Here is a 23,753-nt window from a genome sequence, read left to right as displayed (position 1 = left end):
CACCCCGGCACACGAGCTTGTATCAAAAATGCTAAGTTGTGACCCAGGGTGGGCTTTGTGCACATTTGTGTAGCTCGTTTGCTCAGATCTACCTTGTCCCTTCGTTTCGGTCGTGTGGGCACCCATGTAAACTCGTTCAGGCGGGTCAGGTGAGGGCGTCCGTGTAAACTCGTTCAGGTGGGTCGGGCGAGGGCGTCCATGTAAACTCGTTCGGGCGGGTTAGGTGAGGGCATCCATGTAAACTCGTTCAGGAAGGTCAGGCGAGTGCATCTATGTAAACTCGTTTAGGCGGGTTAGGCGAGGGTGTGCCCAGGCACACAAACTCGTATAAAAAATGCTAAGTTGTTACCCGGGGTGGGCTTTGTGCACATTTGTGCAGCTCGTTTTCACGGTTCTCCCTTGTCCCTCCATTTTGGTCATGTGGGCACCCATGTAAACTCGTTTGGGTGGGTCATTTGAGGGTGTGCATGTCAACTCGTTCGGGCAGGTCATTCGAGCAATTTGGGCGAGGGCGTCCATGTAAACTTGTTCAGGCAGGTCAGGTGAAGGCATCTATCTAAACTCATTTGGGCGGGTCGAGCGAGGGTGTCCATGTAAACTTATTCGAATGGGTCAGGTGAGGGTGTCTGTGTAAACTCGTTCGGGCGAGGGCGTCCATGTAAACTTGTTCGAGTGAGGGTGTCCATGTAAACTCGTTCGAGCGGGTCAGGCAAGGGCACACTCGGGCACACAAGCCCATATCAAAAATGCTAAGTTGTGACTCGGGGTGGGCTTTTTGCACATTCATGTAGCTCATTTTCTCGGCTCTCCTTTGTCCCTTCGTTTCAGTCGTGTGGGCGCCCATGTAAACTCGTTCGGGCGGGTTAGGCTAGGGTATCTGTGTAAACTTGTTTGGGCAGGTTAGGCGAGGGTGTCCATGTAAACTCATTCGGGTGGGTCAGGCGAGGCTGTCCGTGTAAACTAGTTCGGGTGGGTCATGCGAGGGTGCGCTCGGGCACATGAGCCCGTATCAAAAATGCTAACTTGTGACCACAGGTGCACTTTGTGCATGTTTGTGCAACTCGTTTTCCCGACTCTCCCTTTTCCCTTCATTTTTGTCATGTGGGTGCCCATGTAAACTCATTTGGGTGGGTCATTTGAGGGCGTGCGTGTCAACTCGTTCGGGCGGGTCGATCGAGGGCGTCCATGTGAACTCGTTCGGGTGGGTTGGGTGAGGGCATCTGTGTAAACTCAATTGGGTAGGTCGGGTGAGGGTGTCTTTGTAAACTCGTTTGGGTGGGTCGGGTGAGGGTAGGCCTGGGCACACAAGCGCATATAAAAAATGCTAAGTTGTGACCCAGGGTGGGCTTTATGCACGTTCGTACAACTCATTTTCCTGACTCTCCCTTGTCCCTTTGTTTCGGTCATGTGGGCACCCATGTAAACTCATTCGAGTGGGTCATTTGAGGGCGTGCGTGTCAACTCGATCGGGCGGGTCAAGCGAGGGCATCCATGTGAACTCGTTCGGGCAGTTCAGGTGAGGCCATCCATGTAAACTCGTTCGTGCGGGTTGGGCGAGGGAATTTGTGTAAACTTGTTCAGGCGAGTCAGGCGAGGGCATCTGTGTAAACTTGTTCGGGTAGGTTGGGTGAGGGCGTGCCCAGGCACACGAGCCCATATCAAAAATGCTAATTTGTGACTCAGGGTGGGCTTTTTTCACATTTGTGCAGCTCGTTTACCCAGCTCTCCCTTGTCCCTTCGTTTCAGTCGTGTGGGCACCCATGTAAACTCATTTGGGTGGGTCGTTTGAGGGCGCTCATGTCAACTCATTTGGGCGGGTCAGGCCAGGGCATCCGTGTAAACTTCTTCAGGTGAGTCGGGTGAGGGCGTCTGTGTAAACTCGTTCGGGCGGGTCGGGCGACGACATCTGTGTAAACTCGTTAAGGCGGGTCGGGTGAGGGCATCTATGTAAATGCGTTTGAGAAATTCAAGCGAGGGCATCCGTGTAAACTCATTCGGGCGGGTTGGGTGAGGGCGCGCCTGGGCACACGAGCCCGTATCAAAAATGCTAAGTTGTGACCCAGGGTGGGCTTTGTGCATGTTCGTGCAGCTTGTTTGCCCAGCTCTCCCTTGTCCCTTCGTTTCGGTCATGTGGGCACCCATGTAAACTCGTTTGGGTGGGTGAGGCAAGGGCATCCATGTAAACTCGTTCGGGTGGTTTGGGCGAGGGCACACCTGGGCACATGAGCCTGTATCAAAAATGCTAACTTGTGACCCATGGTGGGCTTTGTGCACATTCGTGTAGCTCGTTTGCCTGTCTCTCCCTTGTCCCTTCATTTCAATCGTGTGGGCACCCATGTAAACTCATTCAGGCGAGTCGGGCGAGGGCATCCATGTAAACTCGTTCGAGCGGGTCAGGTGAGGGCACATCCAGGCACACGAGCCCATATAAAGAATGCTAAGTTGTGACCCGGGGTGGGCTTTATGCACATTTTTGCAACTCATTTTCCGGGCTCTCCCTTGTCCCTTCGTTTCAGTCGTGTCGACGTCCATGTAAACTCGTTCGGGCAGGTCATCTGAGGGTGTGCATGTCAATTCGTTCCAGTAGGTCATTCAGGTGGTTCAGGCGAGGGCATCCGTGTAAAGTAATTTGGGCGTGTCAGGCGAGGGAATCTGTGTAAACTCGTTTGGGTGGGTCAAGCAAGGGCTTCGAGGTAAACTTGTTTGGGTAGGTCGGGCGAGGGCACGCCTGGGCACACGAGGCTGTATCAAAAATGCTAAGTTGTGAACCAAGGTGGGCTTTGTGCACGTTCGTGCAGATCGTTTCCCCAGCTCTCCCTTGTCCCTTCGTTTCATTCGTTTGGGTGCCCATGTAAAATTGTTTGGGTGGGTCATTTTAGGGCATCCATGTCAACTCGTTCGGGCAGTTTGTTTGAGGGCATCGATGTAAACTCGTTCAGGCTGGTGGGGTAAGGGCATCCACGTAAACTAGTTGTAGGTTTTAACCCTATACAGAAATTACCTCCATACGAATTCTAAAACAAAGAAAAATAAACAGTGCGAGAGCATAACACATAAAACATGTATACACAGAGATTTTTCCCATTGGATCCCAAAACCAGGACTACTAGCTTGATTTTTCATTATGTTCCTTTCAATGTTATAATATATATTTATACATGTTAAAGCATCCAATACCATGGACTGAAAACCATCGCATCCAATACTATGGACTGAAAACCATCGCGTCGAAAAAACCATGTGCGAAAATCATGCACAAAACCATAGGTGGGTCTGCCCAACCTAACATAGGGTCCAAAACCAAAATTTTCTTGGGCGTTGCCTCGGACCCCATAAAGTGGGGTTATGGTGCCCCTCAAACCCCCTGTTAACTATGTGGAAAGAATATAACACAACCCAACATTCTCCCACTTGTTTTTTTTTCTTTCCACAAGGGGGCACAAGAGAGCTTAGTCATTTTTCCAACCCTGAAATGCCCATTTTCTCTCTGCACCAAGAGAACTTCTTAGAGCTCACAAATTTTTTCAATGCATCTGCAATATTCTTCAAAGTCTCCACCTTTATGAGAAACACCTTTTTGTCTTCTATCATATCCCTCACAAAGTGATACTGAACATCAACGTGCTTTGTCTTTGAATGATATGCAGGGTTATTTGCTAAGAAAATTGCACTTTTGCTGTCACAGTCTATCCTTATAGCTCCCTGTACTAACCCCATACTTTAACACAATCTCTACAACCAAATTGCTTCCTTGCTTGCATGAGTGGTTGCCATGTATTCTACCTCTGTAGTTGATAGTGCCACTAAAGATTGTTTCTTATTCATCCAACTAACTGCACCTCCAAATAGGTTAAACACATACCCACTTGTAGATCTTCTCTAATCCAGATCTCCAGCCTAGTCTGCATCAACAAAGCCAAAAATATCCAACACTCTGTCCAATCCTAGTCTTCCTTGGTAGCACAAATCATAATCACTAGTGCCACGCAAATACCTGAAAACCCACTTCACTGTTGTCCAATGCTCCTTTCCTGGTTTTGACATAAACCTGCTCAATACTCCCACTGCATGTGCAATGTCTGGTCTAGTACAGACCATTTCATACATCAGGCTACTGACTGCACTTGCATATGGAACATGGGACATGTCCTCTTCCTCTTCTTGTGTCTTGGGACACTGTTCACCAGATAACCTCACACCTACAGGAATAGGAACCTTTACCAGTTTATTATATTGAATATTAAACCTCTACAATATTGTCTTGACATACTTCCTCTAGTTTAACCAGAGCTTCTTCTTTTCCCAATCTCTTTTAATTTCCATGCCCAAAATATAGTTTACAGAACCAAGATCTTTCATGTCGAATTAGGAGGACAAATGGGTCTTCAAATCCTAGATAATTTCTTTGTCATTTCGATTGTACACAACCTTCCTTGTTACTGGGTTCCAAAGCTTATAACCCTTTAAACCATCCTTATTTCCAATAAAGATTCACTTTTGAGATTTACTATCCAACTTGGTTGGTTTCTCCTTTGCAACATGTACATATGCATCACATCCAAATACCCTTATATGTGAAAGAGCAGGTTTCTTACCAATCCATACTTCTTGTGGAGTCTTATCCTCCAACATTGATGAAGGTGACCTGTTGACCTGGTAACATATAGTATCCACCGCCTCTGCCCAGAATTCTTGTCCTAACCTGGCACCACTGAGCATGCTTCTTTCCCTTTCCATCAACATCTTATTCATTCTTTCTACAACTCCATTTTGCTGAGGTTTATATGGAGTAGTCTTCTGTCGTGTGATACCACACTTCTTGTAGAATTATTCAAATTCCTTACTGCAAAACTCCCCACCGTTATCTGTCCTCAGCACCTTTATCTTCTTCTCTGTCTAGTTTTCCACCAGAGACTTAAATTCTTTAAACCTGTCAAAGACTTCAGATTTCTTATTAAGGAAATATATCCATGTATTCCCTGAGAAGTTATCTATAAATGATACATAGTACATAGAATTACTCAGTGTTGAACCTTCACAGGTCTAAAAACATCATTGTGCACAAGTTCTAATATTTATTTCGCCCTCTTACTACTAGAGGGGAAACTCACCCGATTCTGCTTCCCATATACACAGTTTTCACAAAAATCAAAATCCAGAGAGCTATTACTCATACCTTTACCATGAAGTATCTGAAGGCCCTTTTCTCCAATATGTCCAAGCCTTTGATGCCACAGCATGGTCTTGTCTCTAGAGACCACTAGGTTTTATGTTCCACTTTCAGGAACCACAGAGCTATTGCACCCATCAACAACAGTGCTACCTTGCAGCTTGTACAAATTTCCAGTTTGAACTCCCAGCATCAATACTAGTGCTCCCCGAACCATCTTGTAGGTATCCTTCTCGAACACTGTTTTTACACCTGCATCATCCAGCTTGCTAATAGAAATCAGATTTCTGGCTAACACAGGAATATGTAAAACACCTGGAAGTGTTCTAACCCTTCCACCTTGCAAATTCAAAATTACTTTTCTGCGACCAACGATTCTAGCCTTCTTGTCATCTCCCAAGAAGACATCACCACCATCATATTTCTCATACTCGCAGAACCACTCTCTATGGGGAGTGAAGTGAAAGGATGCACCTGAGTTAATCAACCATGCCTCATGATCTACATGTGTACTTGAAGAAGCCAAGTACACATCTCCACCTTCATCTGAGGTGGTTTTTGCCTCTGCAGAAGGAGCCTCATCAGATCCCTTTCCTTTGTCAAGAGCTTTAGATTTACAATCCCTTTTGTAGTGCCCTTCCTTTCCACATTTCTAGCACACCACCCTTAAAGGTTTTCCTGGATATTTAGATCTCCCACTCGATGACTTATTTTTGTTTTTGTTTTGGGTCTGCCCTCATACAGACAAGGCATCACCATTTTGGCTCTCCATATTTTTCCATCTCATCTCCTTCGTCAGCAAGGATGAGACTATTTCATCAAAATGCAAGGCAGTTGCATTGCTACCTATTGCAATAACCAAACAAAAACAAACTGATGCACTTATCTTCATCTGAAATTTTAATATCAACAGATGCTAACTGACTTACCAAAGTATTAAATGCATTCAGATGCTCTGTCACTGAGTCTCCATCTTTCATCCTCAGGTTTTCTACAGGAACAGTTTATTCACCAGAGACTTAGATTGGTACAAAGTCCCTAACTTTTCCCACAAAGCCTTCGCCATAGCTTCCCCAGATACATTAAACAATACTAAATCTGAGACACACAATCATATTGTGCTCTTTGCCTTCTGATCCAAATTCTTCCATTCTTCATCGGACACTCCCATTGGTTTAGTACCTAGATCTACCACGATCCATGGGTCTTTATCCACCAACAGGTTCTCCATCTTGAGTTTCCACAACTCAAAAATCTTACCATTAAATTTCTCGATCTTTATCTTTCCACTGCTCGCCATCTTCTTTCACCACCAGAATCGATCTCGCAGATCTCCCACTGAACAGGGTCTACCACAGGCCTGAGCGAAACCCCTCAGCAACAAAGGTGTCCCCTTGAAGCCAAAACAACTCTTATACCAAATGTAAGTTTTAACCCCATACATAAACTACTTACATACGAATTCTAAAACACAGAAAAATAAACAATGTGATAGCATAACACATAAAACATGTATACACAGAGATTTTTCCCACTGGATCACAGAACTGAGACTGCTAGCTTGATTTTTCATTATGTTTCTTTCAATGTTATAATACATATTTATACATGTCAAAGCATCCAATACCATGGACTAAAAACCATCACTCCCAATACCATGGACCAAAAACCATCGCATCCAACCCCCTGTTAACTACGTGGAAATAATATAACACAAACCAACACTCGTTCAGGTGGGTCGGGCGAGGGCGCGCTCGAGCACACGAGCCCGTATAAAAAATGCTAAGTTGTTTCCTAGGGTGGGCTTTGTGCACATTCGTGCAGCTCGTTTGCCCAAATCTCCCACATCCCTTCGTTTCAGTCGTGTGGGCACCCATCTAAACTCGTTCAGGTGGGTCAAGTGAGGGTGTCTGTGTAAACTCATTCAGGTGGGTTGGGCGATGGCATGCCTGGGCACACGAACTCATATCAAAAATGCTAAGTTGTGACCCGAGGTGGGCTTTGTGAACATTCGTGCAGCTGGTTTGCCCGGATCTCCCTTCTCCCTTCGTTTTAGTCGTGTGGGCACCCATGTAAACTCGTTCGGGTGGGTAGTATTAGGGCATGCATGTCAACTCATTCAGGCGGGTCGTTTGGGTGAGTCGGGAGAGGGCGTCCTTGTGAACTCCTTTAGGCAGGTTGGGTGAGGGCTTCTGTGTAAACTCATTCGGGTGGGTCGGGTGAGGTTGTCTATGTAAAATCATTCAGTCGAGTTGGGCGAGGGCACGCCTGGGCACACGAGCCCGTATCAAAAATGCTAATTTGTGACCTGGGGTGGGCTTTGTGCACGTTTGTACAGCTTGTTTGCTTGGCTCTCCCTTGTCCATTCGTTTCAGTCATCTGCATGCCCATGTAAACCCGTTCAGGCAGGTCGTTTGAGGGCATGTGTGTCAACTCGTTCGGGCGCGTCGTTCAGGCGAGGGCGTCCCTGTGAACTCATTCAGGTGGGTCGGGCGAGGGCATCCATGTAAACTCGTTCGGGCAGGTTGGGCAAGGGCATCTGTGTAAACTCGTTCAGGCCAGTTGGGCGAGGGCGCGCCCAGGCACACGAGCCCATATCAAAAATTCTAAGTTGTGACCCGGGTGGGCTTTGTGCATGTTCATGCAACTCGTTTTCCTGGCTCTCCCTTGTCCCTTCGTTTCAATTGTGTGGGAACCCATGTAAACTTGTTCAGGCAGGTTGTTTGAGGGTGTGCATGTCAACTCATTTGGGCAGGTATTTCGGGCGGGTCGGGTGAGGGCGTTTGTGTAAACTCATTCAGGTGGGTTAGGCGAGGGCATCTGTGTAATCACATTTGGGCGGGGCATGCAAGGGTGTCCATGTAAACTCATTTAGACGGGTCAAGCAAGGGAATCTTTGTAAACATTTGGGTGGGTCAGGTGAGAGAATCCCTATAAACTCGTTTGGGCAGGTCAGGGGAGGGTGCGCCCGGGCACACAAGCCTGTATAAAAAATGCTAAGTTGTGACCCAGGGTGGGCTTTGTGCACATTCGTACAGCTCGTTTGTCTGGCTCTCCCTTGTCCCTTCCTTTAACTCGTGTGGGTGCCCATGCAAACTCATTCGAGTAGGTCGGGCGAGGGCGTCCGTGTAAACTTCATTGGGCAGGTCGAGAGAGCGCATGCCCGGGCACACGAGACTATATAAAAAATGCTAAGTTGTGACTCGGGGTGGGCTTTGTGCATGCTTGTGCAGCTCGTTTTCCCAACACTCCCTTGTTCCTTCATTTCGATTGTGTGGGTGCCGATGTAAACTCATTCGGTTGGGTTAGACGAAGGCATCCATGTAAACTCATTTCGGCGGGTCGGGTGACGGCGCACCTGAACACATGAGCCCATATCAAAAATGTTAAGTTGTGACACGAGGTGGGATTTGTGCACGTTCATGTAGCTCATTTGCATGGCTCTCCCTTGTCCATTCATTTCGGTCGTGTCGGCACCCACGTAAACTCATTTGGGTAGGTTGTTTGAGGGTGAGCATGTCAACTCATTTGGGCAGGTCATTCGGGCAGGTTGGGCGAGGGCGTCCATGTAAACTCTTTCGGGCGTGTCGGGAGAGGGCATCTGTGTAAACTCATTCATGCAGGTCGGGTGAGGTATTTCATGTAAACTCATTCGGTTGGGTTGGGCGAGGGCATGCCCGGGCACACGAACTCGTATTAGAAATTCCAATTTGTGACCTGGGGTGAGCTTTGTTCACATTCATGTAGCTCGTTTTCCTGGCTCTCCCTTGTCCCTTCGTTTCGGTCGTGTGGGCACCCATGTAAACTCGTTTGGGTGGGTCGTTTGAGGGCATCCGTGTCAACTCGTTCGAGCGGGTTGTTTGAGGGCGTCGGTGTAAACTCATTCAAGTGGGTCGGGAGAGGGCATCCGTGTAAACTCATTATGTTGGGTCGGGCGAGGGCACACCCGGGCACACGAGCCCGTATAAAAAATGCTAAGTTGTGACCCGAGGTGGGCTTTGTGCACATTCGTGTAGCTCATTTTTTTGGATCTCCCATGTCACTTCGTTTTGGTCGTGTGGGCACCCATCAAAACTCGTTAAGGCAGGTCAGGCAAGGGCTTTCGTGTAAACTTGTTCAGGTAGGTCGGGCAAGGGCACACTCGGGCACACAAGCCTGTATCTAAAATGCTAAGTTGTGACCCGAGGTGGGCTTTGTGCACGTTCGTGTAGCTCGTTTTCTTGGCTCTCCCTTATCCCTTCGTTTCAGTTTGTGGGCGCCCATGTAAACTCGTTCCGGTGGGTCATTTGAGGGCATCTGTGTCAACTCGTTCAGGTGTCTGTGTAAACTTATTTGGGTGGGTCAGGTGAGGGCATCTATGTAGACTCCTTCAGGTGGGTCTAGCGAAGGCGTCCGTGTAAACTCATTCGGGCGATTCAGGCAAGGGCGTGCTTGGGCACACAAGCCCATATCAAAAATGCTAAGTTGTGACCCTGGGTGGGCTTTGTGCATGTTCATGCAGCTCATTTCCCCAGCTCTCCCCTCTCCCTTCATTTTGGTCGTGTGGGTGCCCATGTAAACGCGTTCGGTCAGGTCGATTGAGGGCATCCGTGTAAATGCGTTTCAGTGGGTCGTGCAAGGGCGTTCCTGTAAACTCGTTCGAGCGGGTTGGGAAAGGGTGTACCCGGGCACATGAGCCCATATATAAAATTCTAAGTTGTGACCCGGGGTGGGCTTTGTGCACATTCATGTAGCTCGTTTGTCGGGCTCTTCCTTGTCCCTTCGTTTTGGTCGTGTGGGTGCCCATGTAAAGTCATTCGGGCCAGTCATTTGATGGCGTTTGTGTCAACTCATTTGGGTGGGTCATTTGAGGGTGTGCGTGTGAACTCTTTTAGGTGCGTCGTTTGGATGGGTTGAGCAAGGGCATCAGTGTAAACTCGTTCGGGCGGGTTGGGCGATGGTGTTCATGTAAACTCATTTGAGCGAGTCATTTGGGCAAGTTAGGTGAGGGCGCTCGTGTAAACCTGCTCGGCCGAGTCAGGTGGGTCGGGTGAGGGAATTCATGTAAACTCGTTCAGGTGGGTTGGGTGATGGCATCCATGTGAACTTGTTTGGGCAGTTCAACCAGGTTGCGTGAGGGCATTTGTGTAAACTCATTCGGGCGGGTCGTTCGGGTGGGTCAGGCGAGGGCGTACATGTAAACTTGTTCGAGCGGGTCGGGCGAGGGTGTTCGTGTGAACTCGTTCGGGCAGATCATTTAATGTGAGGGCACACCATAACACATGAGCCTGTATCAAAAATTCTAAGTTGTGACCCGAGGTGGGCTTTCTCCACGTTCGTGCAGCGTGTTTGCGCAACTCTCCCTTTTTCAAATGATACAAGTAACAGGTTTTCTTTTCATGTGAAAGGTGGGTTGGTAATTGAGTTGTGTTTTTGGGCTTGCCTGAACGATGGCCTTGGGTCATTTGTAGGGTGGCCAATTTTCATCTTCTCTCCATCCCCACTTGGTAGCACATGAGTGATAATGTTGGCCATGCTCATCCTGGGAGGCATATGTGAAAATTCCCCTTCTGCTCTCTAAGTTCTTAGAGTTGTATGGATTGTTGTGGTGTGGCTGCCTGGCTCGTCTTGGTCCCATTGTGCCCATCCAAATGACACAAGTGACTGGCTTTTTTTTCGTGTGAAAGTTGGTTTGGTAATTGGGTTTTGTTTTCGAGTTTTCATGAAGGATGGCCTTGGGTCATTTGTAGGGTGGCCGATTTTCATCTTCTCTTGATCCCCACTCGGTAGGAGATGAGTGGTAATGTTAACCATGCTCATCCCATGAGGCATATGTGAACAATTCCCCTTCTGCTCTCTAAGTTCTTGGAGTTGTATGGGTTGTTGTGGTGTGGCTCCCTAGCTTGTCCTGGTCCCCTCGTGCCCATCCAAATGATACAAGTGATAGGTTTTCTTTTCGTGTGAAAGGTGGGTTGGTAATTGAGTTGTTTTTTCAGGTTTGCCTGAAGGATGGCCTTGGGTCATTTGTAGGGTGGCTGATTTTCATCTTCTCTCCATCCCCACTTAGTAGCACATGAGTGGTAATGTTGGCCATGCTCGTCCCAGGAGGCATATGTGAACAATTCCCCTTCTTCTCTCCAAGTTCTTGGAGTTGTATGGGTTGTTGTGGTATGGCTCCCTCGCTCATCCTAGCCCCCTCGTGCCCATCCAAATGATACAAGTGACAAGTTTTCTTTTCGTGTGAAAGGTGGGTTGGTAATTGAGTTGTTTTTTTGGGTTTGCCTAAAGGATGGCCTTGGGTCATTTGTAGGGTGGCTGATTTTCATCTTCTCTCCATCCCCACTCGGTAGCACATGAGCGGTAATGTTGGCCATGCTCATCCCGAGAGGCATATGTGAAAAATTCCCCTTCTTCTCTCCAATTTCTTGGAGTTGTATGGGCTATCGTGGTGTGGTTCCCAGGCTCTTCTTGGTCCCTTTTTCCCATCCAAATGATATAAGTGATAGGTTTTCTTCGTGTGAAAGGTGGGTTGGTAATTGAGTTGCTTTTTTGGGTTTTCTTGAAGGATGGGCTTGGATCATTTGTAAAGTGGCTGATTTTTATCTTCTCTCCATCCCCACTCGGTAGCACATGAGTAGTAATGTTGGCCATGCTCATCCAGGGAGGCATGTGTGAACAATTCCCCTTATGCTCTCCAAGTTCTTGGAGTTGTATGGCTGTTGTGGTGTGGCTCCCAAGCTCGTCCTGGTCCCTCGTGCCCATCCAAATGATACAAGTGATAGGTTTTGTTTCCGTGTGAAAGGTGGGTTGGTAATTGAGTAGTTTTTTTGGGTTTTCCTAAAGGATGGCCTTGGGTCATTAGTAGGGTGGCCGATTTTCATATTCTCTCCATCCCCACTCAGTATCACATGATCTGTAATGTTGGCCATGCTCGTCCTGGGAGGCATATGTGAACAATTCCCCTTCTGCTCTCCAAGTTCTTGGATATGTATGGGTTGTTGTGTTGTGGCTCCCAGGCTCATCCTAGTCCCCTCATGCCCATCCAAATGATACAAGTGACAAGTTTTCTTTCCATGTGAAATATGGGTTGGTAATTGAGTTGTTTTTTCGGTCTTGCCTGAATGATGGCCTGGGTCATTTGTAGGGTGGCCGATTTTCATCTTCTCTCCATCCCCACTCGGTAGCTCATGAGGAGTAATGTTGGCCATGCTCATCCCATGAGGCATATGTGAACAATTCCCCTTTTTCTCTCTAATTCCTTGGAGTTGTATGGGTTGTTGTGGTGTGGCTCCCTGGCTCGTCCTGGTCCCTCGTACCCATCCAAATGATACAAGGGACAGGTTTTCTTTTCGTGTGAAAGGTGGGTTGGTAATCGAGCTATGTTTTCAGGTTTTCCCAAACGATGGCCTTGGGTCATTTGTAGGGTGGCCAATTTTCATCTTTTATCCATCCATACGCAGTAGCACATGAGTGATAATGTTGGCCATGCTTGTCCCGGGAGGAATATGTGAACAATTCCCCTTCTGCTCTACAACTTCTTGGAGTTGTATGGTTTTTTGTGGTGTGGCTCCCTGGCTTGTCCTACTCCCCTTGTGCCCATCCAAATGATACAAGTGATAGGTTTTGTTTTCATGTGAAATGTGGGTTAGTAATTGAGATGTGTTTTTGGGTTTTCCTGAAGGATGGGCTTGGGTCATTTGTAGGGTCACCGATTTTCATCTTCTCTCCATCCCCACTCGATAACACATGAGCGGTAATTTTGGCCATGCTCATCTCGAGAGGTATATGTGAACAATTCCCCTTTTGCTCTCTAAGTTCTTGGAGTTGTATGGGTTGTTGTTGTGTGGCTCTGCGGCTCGTCCTAGTCCCTCGTGCCCGTCCAAATGATACAAGTGATAGGTTTTCTTTCCGTGTGAAATGTGGGTTGGTAATTGAGTTGTTTTGTTGGGTTTGCCTGAATGATGGCCTTGGGTCATTTGTAGGGTGGCCAATTTTCATCTTCTCTCCATCCCCACTTGGTAGCACATGAGCGGTAATGTTGGTCGTGCTAGTTCGGGTCCCTCTTACCCATCTGAACGATAAAAATGTGAAAAGTTTGCTCGAAACTCCTTTGAGCCTTTGTTGTTGTGGTCCCGGATGGAAACACCAAAACTCCGTCGTGCCTATGTTGCTATCGTGATCCTCAGTTGTTGTGAATAGAAAACTTTAATTGGGTCTGGCAGCCATGTGTGGCTCCATTGAAATTGGCTCCTTGTTATATTGTTCACCTCCTCCCTATTTGGTGGGGAGGGTTTTGCTTTTCATGTGAAAGGTGGGTTGGTAATTGAGTTGGTTTTTCAGGTTTGCCTCAAGAATGGCCTTGGGTTGTTTGTAGGGTGGCTGATTTTCATCTTCTCTCCATACCCACTTGGTAGCACATGAGCGTTAATGTTGGCCATGCTTGTCCTAGGTGGCATATGTGAAAAAATCCCCTTCTACTTTACGTTCTCAGAGTTGTATGGAATGTTGCGATGTGGCTCCCTGTGATGGCTAGCCTCTTCATTGTTCGGCTATTTATGGTGCCAGTTTCTTGTACTTGTACTCTTTCTATGTTGGCATTGTCGATTGAGATGCATACATTTAAGAGGAACGTGGAATGGTTTTGGTTGTAAACCACCTACCCTCCCTCTTGCTTGCTTTTTCCATCGGGCGATGTGAGGCGCTGTTCTCCTTATTGTAAATTTAAGGGTTGGCATTCCTTTCAAAGTGCACATCGTTCGTGGTTGCGTTGGCTTTGAGGTTTTGATAGATGTGTTGGCCCATATGTTTGATCGAGTGGTCAGCTTTTTCCTTGCATCTCACGTGTGTGGTAGGCTTTTGCAGTTGGAAATGTTAAGTCACAACATTTATGGGCATTTGTTGTTTCAATTGTGTATGCGCTCATGGTCCAATGGGGAGGAGGCTTGCTACGTCGATGGTGGGGGCTATCTAGAAGAAGGATTTTGAGGTGGAACACTTCAACCTCCCTCCTCTGCATGGAGGTGGTCGTAGGTGAAAATTATTCATTGTCCAATTGGTAAAGCTATGGGCAATCTCCTAGGTTTCCTGTACGTAGGGTGCGTGGGGTGTGGAGCTGCCCGATCCCTCCTCCTGTTTGGATATGTTCTTGTATTGTGTAGTGAGCCTCTTGATTTGCATTTATTTCCTTCCTTTGCCTTCACATTGTGGTTGCCACAGGTGGTCAAGTGATCGAGGTCCACCGTTGCTGCTGTCCGGGTGGACTCCTAGGTGGCCTCAGTGCGTGGCGGGGAGGGTCGGGGGGCATTTCTAAGAGAGGTTGTGGGCTCGGTTGGTCTTGTTTTATTTCCTTCCGTTTCCTTTGCATTGAGGTTGCCGTAGGCAATCATGTGATCGAGGTCCATCATTGCTGCTATCTAGGTGGACTCCTAGGTGGCCTCTATGTGGGGAGGGGAGGGTTGGGGGGCATTTCTAAGGGAGGTTGCGGGCTCGGTTTGTCTTGTATTATTTCCTTCCCTTGCCTTTGTGTCAAGGCTGCTGCAGGTGATCATCCAATCAAGGTCCACTGTTGTTGTCCGGGTGGACTCCTAGGTGGCATCGGTGTGGGGCGGGGAGGTTTGTATGGCCTCTCTATGATAGGATTTGCAGTCGGTTGTCCTCTTTTTATTTCCTTCCTTTTCCTTCGCATTGAGGCTGCCATAGGCGATTGAGAGATCAAGGTCCATCGTTGCTGCGATCTGGGTGGATTCCTAGGTGGCCTCGGTGTGGGGCATGGAGGGTTGGGGCTCATTTATAATATAGAGGTTGTGTGGTTGGTTGTTCTCCATTTATTTCCTTTGCATCGAGGCTGCCACAGGAGATCGGGAGATCAAGGTCCACCATTGCTGCTGTCCAGGTGGACTCCTAGGTGGCCTCGGTGTGGGGCATGGAGGATTTTGGAGGCATTTCTAATGGAGTGGGTGAGTGATTGTTTGTTTTCTTGTTGGTTGGAGTATGGTTGCAAACTTTGGAGTGGCCTTGGTGTATTGTGGCTCGGGAGGTCTACCCATTTGTTCACCATGTCCTTGGCATGTTTCATGTGCTTCCTTCTTGGGATGCCAGAGGTGCAAAGCATAAAAGTTTTACATGATATTTTGACATCTCTTTGACTTGATGGGTGTTTAGGTTGGCTCTTGGTAAGAGAGTACCCAGAATGGCCTTTGAAGTGGGAGGGTGCTACCTGGTTGATCTTGCCAGTAGTCATATGCTTGTCTAAAAGATTAAGCCATGCATGTCTATGTATGAACTAATTCAGACTGTGAAACTGTGAATGGCTCATTAAATCAGTTATAGTTTTTTTGATGATACCATACTACTTGGATAATCGTAGTAATTCTAGAGCTAATACATGCACCAAGTCTCGACTATTTGGAAGGGATTCATTTTTTAGATAAAATGTTGGCATGGGCTTGCTTGCATCTCTGGTGAATCATGATAACTCAACAAATTACATAGCCCTTGTGCTGGCGATGCTTCATTAAAAAATTTTCCCTATCAACTTTCGATGGTAGGATAGAGGCCTACCATGGTGGTGATGGGTGACAGAGAATTAGGGTTCGATTCCGGAGAGGGAGCCTAAGAAATGGCTACCACATCCAAGGAAGGCAGTAGGCACGCAAATTACCCAATCCTGACATGGGGAGGTAGTGCCAATAAATAAAAATATTGGGCTCATCAAGTCTGGTAATTGGAATGAGTACAATCTAAATCCCTTAACGAGGATCCATTGGAGGGAAATTCTGGTACCAGCAGCCATGGTAATTCTAGCTCCAATAGCATATATTTAAGTTGTTGGAGTTAAAAAGCTCGTAGTTGGATCTTTGGTTGTAAAGGTCGGTCCACCTACTTGGTGTGCACCTACCCTTCCGTCCCTTTTTTCAGTGGTGTGCTCCTAGCCTTAATTGGTTGGGTTGCGGCTCTGGCACTGTTACTTTGAAAAAATTAGAGTGCTCAAAGCAAACTTATGCTCTGAATACATTAGCATGGAATAACATGATAGGAGTTTGGTCCTATTGTGTTGGCCTTCGGGACCGGAGTAATGATTAATAGGGACTATCGGGGGCATTTGTATTTCATTGTCAGAGGTGAAATTCTTGGATTTATGAAAGATAGACCACTACAGGAGAATTTTCCAACGATGTTTTCATTAATCAAGAAAAACTCATTCGGGCAGGTAGAGCGAGGGCATCCGTGTAAACTCGTTCGGGCGGGTCGGGCGAGTGCGTTCGTGTGAACTCATTCAAGCAGGTCGTTCAGTGTGAGGGCACGCTTGGGCACACGAGCCTGTATAAAAAATGCTAAGTTGTGACCCGGGATGGGCTTTGTCCATGTTCGTGCAGCTCGTTTTCCCGGCTCTCCCTTGTCCCTTCGTTACGTTCATTTCGGTGCCCATGTAAACGCGTTCGAGCGGGTCCTTTGAGGGTGCGTGTGTCAACTCATTTAGGCAAGTTGTTTGGGTAGGTTGGGTGAGGGCACCCATGTAAACTCGTTCAGGCGGGTCAGGGGAGGGCGTCCATGTAAACTCATTCTAGTGGGTCGAGCGAGGACGCCTGTGTAAACTCGTTCTGGTGGATCAGGTGAGGGCATCTGTGTAAACTCGTTCGGGTGAGTCAGGTGAGGGCGCGCCCAGGCACACGAGCCTATATAAAAATGCTAAGTTGTGACCCGGGGTGGGCTTTGTGCATGTTCATGCAACTCGTTTTTCCGACTCTCCCCTGTCCCTTTGTTTCGGTCGTGTAGGCACCCATGTAAACTCGTTCAAGCGAGTCAGGCGAGGGCGTCCATGTAACTCGTTCAGGCGGGTTGGGCGAGGGTGTCTGTGAAAACTCATTCAGGCAGGTCGGGCGAGGGAATTCATGTAAACTCGTTAGGGTGGGTTGGGTGAGGGCATCCATGTAAACTCATTCGGGTGGGTCGAGTGAGGGCACGCCCAGGCACATGAGCCCATATCAAAAATTCTAAGTTGTGACCCGGGGTGGGCTTTGTGCACGTTCGTGCAGCTTGTTTTCCTAGCTCTCCCTTGTGCCTTCGTTTCGGTCATGTGGGCGCCCATGTAAACTTGTTCGGGTGGGTCATTTGAGGGCACCTGTGTCAACTCGTTCGGGTGGGTCGTTCAGGTGGGTCAGGTGAGGGCGTCTGTGTGAACTCGTTCAAGCGGGTCGGGCAAGGGCATTCGTGTAAACTCGTTCGGGCGGGTCAGGTGAGGGCGATCATGTAAACTCGTTCAGGTGGGTCGGGTGAGGGCACGCTCAGGCGCACAAGCTCATATAAAAAATGCTAAGTTGTGACCTAGGGTGGGCTTTGTGCACGTTTGTGTAGCTTATTTTCCCAGCTCTTCCTTGTCCCTTCATTTCAGTCGTGTGGATGACCATGTAAACTCGTTCGAGCGGGTCGTTTGAGGGTGTGCGTGTCAACTTGTTTGGGCAGGTCAAGCGAGGGTGGCTGTGCAAACTCATTCGGGCGAGTCAGGTGATGGCATCCGTGTATACTCATTCAGGAGGGTTGGGTGAGGGCATCTATGTAAACTCGTTCGGGCGGGTCTAGCGAGGGCATCTGTGAAAACTCGTTCGGGTGGGTCAGGCGAGGGCGTATGTGTAAATTCATTAGGGCAGGTTGGGCGAGGGTGTTCATGCAAATTTGTTTGGGCTGGTCAAGCGAGGGCATGCCCTAGCACACGAGCCCATATTAAAAATGCTAAGTTGTGACCTAGGGTGGGCTTTGTGTATGTTCGTGTAGCTCGTTTTCCTGACTCTCCCTTGTCCCTTTGTTTTAGTCGTGTGGGCACCCATGTAAACTCATTTGAGTAGGTCGTTTGAGGGTGCACGTGTTAACTCGTTTGGGCGAATCCAGTGAGGGGATCCTTGTAAACTCTTTCGGGTGGGTCGGGTGGGGGCGTCTATGTAAACTCATTTGGGCAGGTTCGACGAGGGCATTTGTGTAAACTCGTTCAGGTGGGTTGGGCAAGGGCGTTTGTGTAAACACGTTCGGGCAGGTCAGGCAAGGGCGTCCGTGTAAACTTGTTTGGATGGGTCAGGCAAGGGTGCACTCGAGCACATGAACCCATATCTAAAATGCTAAGTTGTGACCTGGGGTGGGCTTTGTACATGTTCGTGCAACTCGTTGGCCCGACTCTCCCTTGTCACTTTGTTTCGGTCGTGTGGGCACCCATGTAAATTCATTCAAGTGGGTCAGGCGAGGGCGTGTGTGTAAACTCGTTCAGGTGGGTCAGGTGAGGGCGCACCCAAGCACATGAGTCCATATCAAAAATGCTAAGTTGTGACCTAGGGTGGGCTTTGTGCATGTTTATGCAGCATGTTTGCCCAAATCTCCCTTTTCCCTTCATTTTGGTGTGTGGGAGCCTATATAAACTTGTTCGAGTGGGTCGGGCAACGACGTCTGTGTAAACTCGTTCGGGTGGGTCAGGTGAGGGTGCGCCTGGTCACATGAGCCTGTATCAAAAATGATAAGTTGTGACCCGGGGTGGGCTTTGTGCACATTCATGCAGCTTGTTTGCTTGTCTCTCCCTTGTCCCTTCATTTTGGTCATGTTAGCGCCCATGTAAACTCGTTCAGGCGGGTCCTTTGTGGGCACACGTGTCAACTCATTTGAGCGGGTTGTTCGAGTGGGTTGGGTGAGAGCATCCGTGTAAACTCATTTAGGTTGTTTGAGTTAGGGCATATGTGTAAACTTGTTCGGGTAGGTTGGGCGAGGGCTTCCATGTAAATTCGTTGGGGCGGGTCGGGCGAGGGCATTCCTGGGCACACGGGCCTGTATCAAAAATGCTAAGTTGTGACCCAGGGTGGGCTTTGTGCATGTTCGTGTAGCTCCTTTCGCCAACACTCCCTTGTCCCTTCGTTTCGGTCGTGTGGGCACCCATGTAAACTCATTTGGGCAAGTCATTTGAGGATGTCAGTGTCAACTTGTTCGGGCGGGTCGTTTGAGGGTGTCGGTGTAAAATCGTTCGAGTGGGTTGGGTGAGATCATCCATGTAAACTCGTTCAGATGGTTCAGGCGAGGGCGCACCCAGGCACACGACCCCGTCTCAAAAAACATAAGTTGTGACCTGGGGTGGGCTTTTTGCATGTTCGTGCATCTCGTTTACCCAACTCTCCCTTGTCCCTTCATTTCAGTCGTGTGGGCACCCATCTAAACTCGTTCAGGTGGGTCGAGAGAGGGCGTCCATGTAAACTCATTTGGGCGGGTCAGGTGAGGGCATGCCCGAGCACTTGAGCCCATATCAAAAATGCTAAGTTGTAACCTGAAGTGGGCTTTGTGCACGTTCGTGCAGATTGTTTGCCAAATTCTCCCTTGTCCCTTCGTTTCGGTCATGTGGGCGCCCATGTAAACTTGTTCGAGTGGGTCATTTCAGGGTGTCTGTGTCAACTCGTTCGGGCATCTGTGTAAACTTGTTTGGGCGGGTCGGGCTAGGGAGTCTGTGTAAATGCCTTTGGGTGGGTCTAGTGAACGCATCCGTGTAAACGCGTTTGGGCGGGTTGGGCGAGGGCGCGCCTGGGCACACGAGCCCATATAAAAAATGCTAAGTTGTGACTCAGGGTGGGATTTTTGCATGATCATGTAGCTCATTTGCCCAGCTCTCCCCTGTCCTTTCGTTTCGGTCATGTGGGAACCCATGTAAACTCATTTAGGAAAGTCATTTAAGGGCGTTCATGTAAACTTGTTCTGGCGGGTTGGGCGAGGGCGTTCATGTAAACTCGTTCGGGCGGGTCGGGCGAGGGCATGCCCAGGCACATGAGCCTGTATCAAAAATGCTAAGTTGTGACCCGGGGTGGGCTTTGTGCACGTTCATGCAGCTCGTTTTCCTGACTCTCCCTTGTCCCTTCGTTTCGGTCATGTGGGCACCCATGTAAACTCATTCGGGTGGGTCGTTTGAGGGCGTCCGTGTCAACTCATTCGGGTAGGTTATTTGAGGGCATTTGTGTGAACTCTTTCGGGCGGGTCGGGTAAGGGCGTCAGTGTAAACTCATCTGAGCGGGTCGAGTGAGGGCGTTCATGTAAACTTGTTCGGGCGGGTCATTCGGGGGGGGGGGGGGGTTTCAGTAAGGGCATCCATGTAAACCCATTCGGGAGGGGTGGCAAGGGCGTCTGTGTAAACCCATTCAGGTGGGTCTGGGGAGTGTGTTAATGTAAACTCATGTGGGTGGGTCGGACGAGGGCATCCGTGTAAACTCATTCAGCCGGGATGTTTGAGGACATCCATGTAAACTCATTCAAGTGGGTCGTTCGGGTGGGTCAGGGGATGATGTCTGTGTAAACTCGTTCGGGCAGGTCGGGCGAGGGCATTTGTGTAAACTCGTTCAGGCGGGTTGGGCAAGGGCATCCTTGTAAACTTGTTTGGGTGGGTCAGGAGAGGGAATTTGTGTCATTTGTAGGGTGGCCTTGGGTCATTTGTAGGGTGGCCAATTGTCATCTTCTCTCCATCCCCACTTGGTAGCACATGAGCGGTAATGTTGGCCATGCTCATCCCGGGAGGCATATGTGAACAATTCCCCTTCTGCTCTCTAAGATATTGGAGTTGTATGGGATGTTGTGGTGTGGCTCCCTGGCTCATCCTGGTCCCCTCATACCTAGCCAAATAATACAAGTGACAGGTTTTCTTTTTGTGTGAAAGGTGGGTTGGTAATTGAGTTGTATTTTCGGGTTTGCCCGTAGGATGGCCTTGGGTCATTTGTAGGGTGGCCGATTTTCATCTTCTCTACATCCCCACTCGGTAGCACATGAGTGGTAATGTTAGCCATGCTTGTCTGGGGAGGCATATGTGAACAATTCCCCTTTTTCTCTCCAAGTTCTTGGAGTTGCATGGGCTATTGTGGTGTGGCTCCCTAGCTTGTCCTGGTCCCCTCGTGCCCATACAAATGATACAAGTGACAGGTTTTCTTTTCGTGTGAAAGGTGGGTTGGTAATGGAGTTGTTTTTTTAGGTTTTCCTGAAGGATGGCCTTCGGTCATTTGTAGGGTGGTTGATTTTCATCTTCTCTCCATCCCCACTCGGTAGCACATGAGCGGTAATGTTGGACATGCTCGTCCCGGAGGCATATGTGAACAATTCTCCTTCTGCTCTCCAAGTTCTTGGAGTTTTATGGGATGTTGTGGTGTGGCTCATGGGCTCATCTTGGTCCCTCGTGCCCATCCAAATGATACAAGTGATAAGTTTTCTTTTCGTGTGAAAGGTGGTTTGGTAATTGAGTTTTTTTTCGGGTTTGCCTGAAGGATGGCTTTGGGTCATTTGTAGGGTGGCCAATTTTCATCTTCTTCCCATCCCCACTCAGTAGCACGTGATCAATAATGTTGTCCATGCTCGTCCGAGGAGGCATGTGTTAAAAATTCCCCTTCTGCTCTCCAAGTTCTTGGAGTTGTATGGGTTGTTGTGGTGTGGCTCCTGGGCTCGTCCTGGTCCCTCGTGCCCATCCAAAGGATACAAGTGATAGGTTTTCTTTCTGTGTGAAAGGCGTGTTGCTAATTGAGTTGTGTTTTCAGGTTTACCTGAAGGATGGCCTTATTTCATTTGTAGGGTGGCCGATTTTCATCTTCTCTCCATCCCCACTGGGCAGCACATGAGCTATAAGGTTGGTCATGCTTGTCCCAGGAGGCATATGTGAACAATTCCCCTTCTGCTCTCCAAGTTCTTGGAGTTGTATGGGCTATTGTGGTGTGGCTCCTGTGCTCATCTTGGTCCCCTCATGCCCATCCAGATGATACAAGTGACAATTTTTCTTTTTGTGTGAAAGGTGGGTTAGTAATTGAGTTGTTTCTTCAGGCTTGCTTGAATGATGGCCTTGGGTCGTTTGTAGGGTGGCCAATTTTCATCTTCTCTCCATCCCCACTCGGTGGCACATGAGTGGTAATGTTGGCCATGTTCATCCTGGGAGGCATATGTGAATAATTCCCCTTCTTCTCTCTAAGTTTTTGGAGTTGTATGGGTTTTTGTGGTGTGGCTCCCTAGCTCATCCTGGTCCCCTCGTGCGCATCCAAATGATACAAGTGATATGTTTTCTTTCCATGCAAAAGGTGGGTTGGTAATCGAGTTTTGTTTTTGGGTTTGCCTGAACGATGGCCTTGGGTCATTTTTAGGGTGGCCGATTTTCATCTTCTCTCCATCCCCACTCAGTAGCACATGAGCAGTAATGTTGGCCATGCTCGTCCCAGGAGGCATATGTGAACAATTCCCCTTCTACTCTCTAAGTTCTTGGATTTGTATGGGTTGTTGTGGTGTGGCTCCCTAGTTCGTCCCGGTCCCCTTGTACCCATCTAAATGATACAAGTGACAAGTTTTCTTTTCGTGTGAAAGGTGGGTTGGTAATTGAATTGTGTTTTTGGGTTTGCCTGAACGATGGCCTTGGGTCATTTGTAGGGTGGCCTATTTTCATCTTCTTTCCATCCCCAATTGGTAGCACATGAGCGGTAATGTTGTCCATGCTCATCCGGGGAGGAATATGTGAATAATTCCCCTTCTGCTCTCTAAGTTCTTGGAGTTGTATGGGTTTTTGTTGTTGTGTGGCTCTACGGCTTGTCCTAGTCCCTCGTGCCCATCCAAATGATACAAGTGATAGGTTTTCTTTTTGTGTGAAAGGTGGGTTGGTAATTGAGTTGTTTTTTTGGGTTTGCCTAAACGATGGCCTTGGGTCATTTTTAGGGTGGCCAATTTTCATCTTCTCTCCATCCCCACTCGGTAGCACATGAGTGGTAATGTTGGCCATGCTCGTCCCCATCCCTCTTGCCCATCCAAATGATAAAAATGTTAAAATTTTGCTTGGCACTCCTTTGAGCCTTCGTTGTTGTGGTCCCAGATGGAAACCCCAAAACTCCATCGTGCCTATGTCACTATCGTGCCCCTCGGTTGTTGTGAATAGAAAATTTTGATTGGGCTAGGTAGCCATGTGTGGCTCCATTGAAATTGGCTCCTTGTTATATTGTTCACCTCCTCCCTATTTGGTGGGGAGGGTTTTGCTTTTCGTGTGAAAGGTGGGTTGGTAATTGAGTTGGTTTTTTGGGTTTGCCTCAAGAATGGCCTTGGGTCATTTGTAGGGTGGTCGATTTTCATCTTCTCTCCATACCCACTCGATAGTACATAAGTAGTAATGTTGGCCATGCTTTTCCCAGGAGGCATATGTGAACAATTCCCCTTCAGCTCTAAGTTCTTGGAGTTGTATGGGTTGTTGTTGTGTGGCTCCCTATGACGACTAGCCTCTTCATTATTCGGCTATTTATGGTGCTCGTTTCTTGTGATTGTACTCATTTTGTGTTGGCACTCTAGATTGAGATGCATACATTTAAGAGGAATGTGGAAGGGTTTTGGTTGTAAACCACCTACCCTCCCTCTTGCTTGCTTTTTCCATCGAGCGATGTGAGGCGCTATTCTCCTTATTGTAAAGTTAAGGGTTGGAATTCCTTTCAAAGTGCACATCATCTGTGGTTGCGTTGGCTTTGAGGTTTTGATAGATGTGTTGGCCCATATGTTTGATCGAGTGGTCAACTTTTTCCTTGCATCTTGTGTGCGTGGCAGGATTTTGCGGTTGGAAATGTTAAGTCACAACATTTATGGGCATTTGTTG

The 23,753-nt window shown here is 48.2% G+C and overlaps 1 pseudogene; it reads left to right on the top strand.

Annotated features, from left to right (window-relative positions):
• The first annotated feature begins 15,362 nt into the window (after nt 1-15,362).
• LOC149152421 (18S ribosomal RNA) lies at nt 15,363-16,426 on the top strand (annotated as a pseudogene).
• Nucleotides 16,427-23,753: the final 7,327 nt, after the last annotated feature.

This window comes from Pinus tabuliformis, chromosome 9 (genome assembly GCF_031772625.1).
Source record: "Pinus tabuliformis cultivar Carrire ecotype Pingquan chromosome 9, CPIR1, whole genome shotgun sequence".
Lineage (NCBI taxonomy): Eukaryota > Viridiplantae > Streptophyta > Pinopsida > Pinales > Pinaceae > Pinus > Pinus tabuliformis.
The sequence above is the reverse complement of the archived record's forward strand: the minus strand, read 5'-3'. Positions and strand labels throughout refer to the sequence as shown.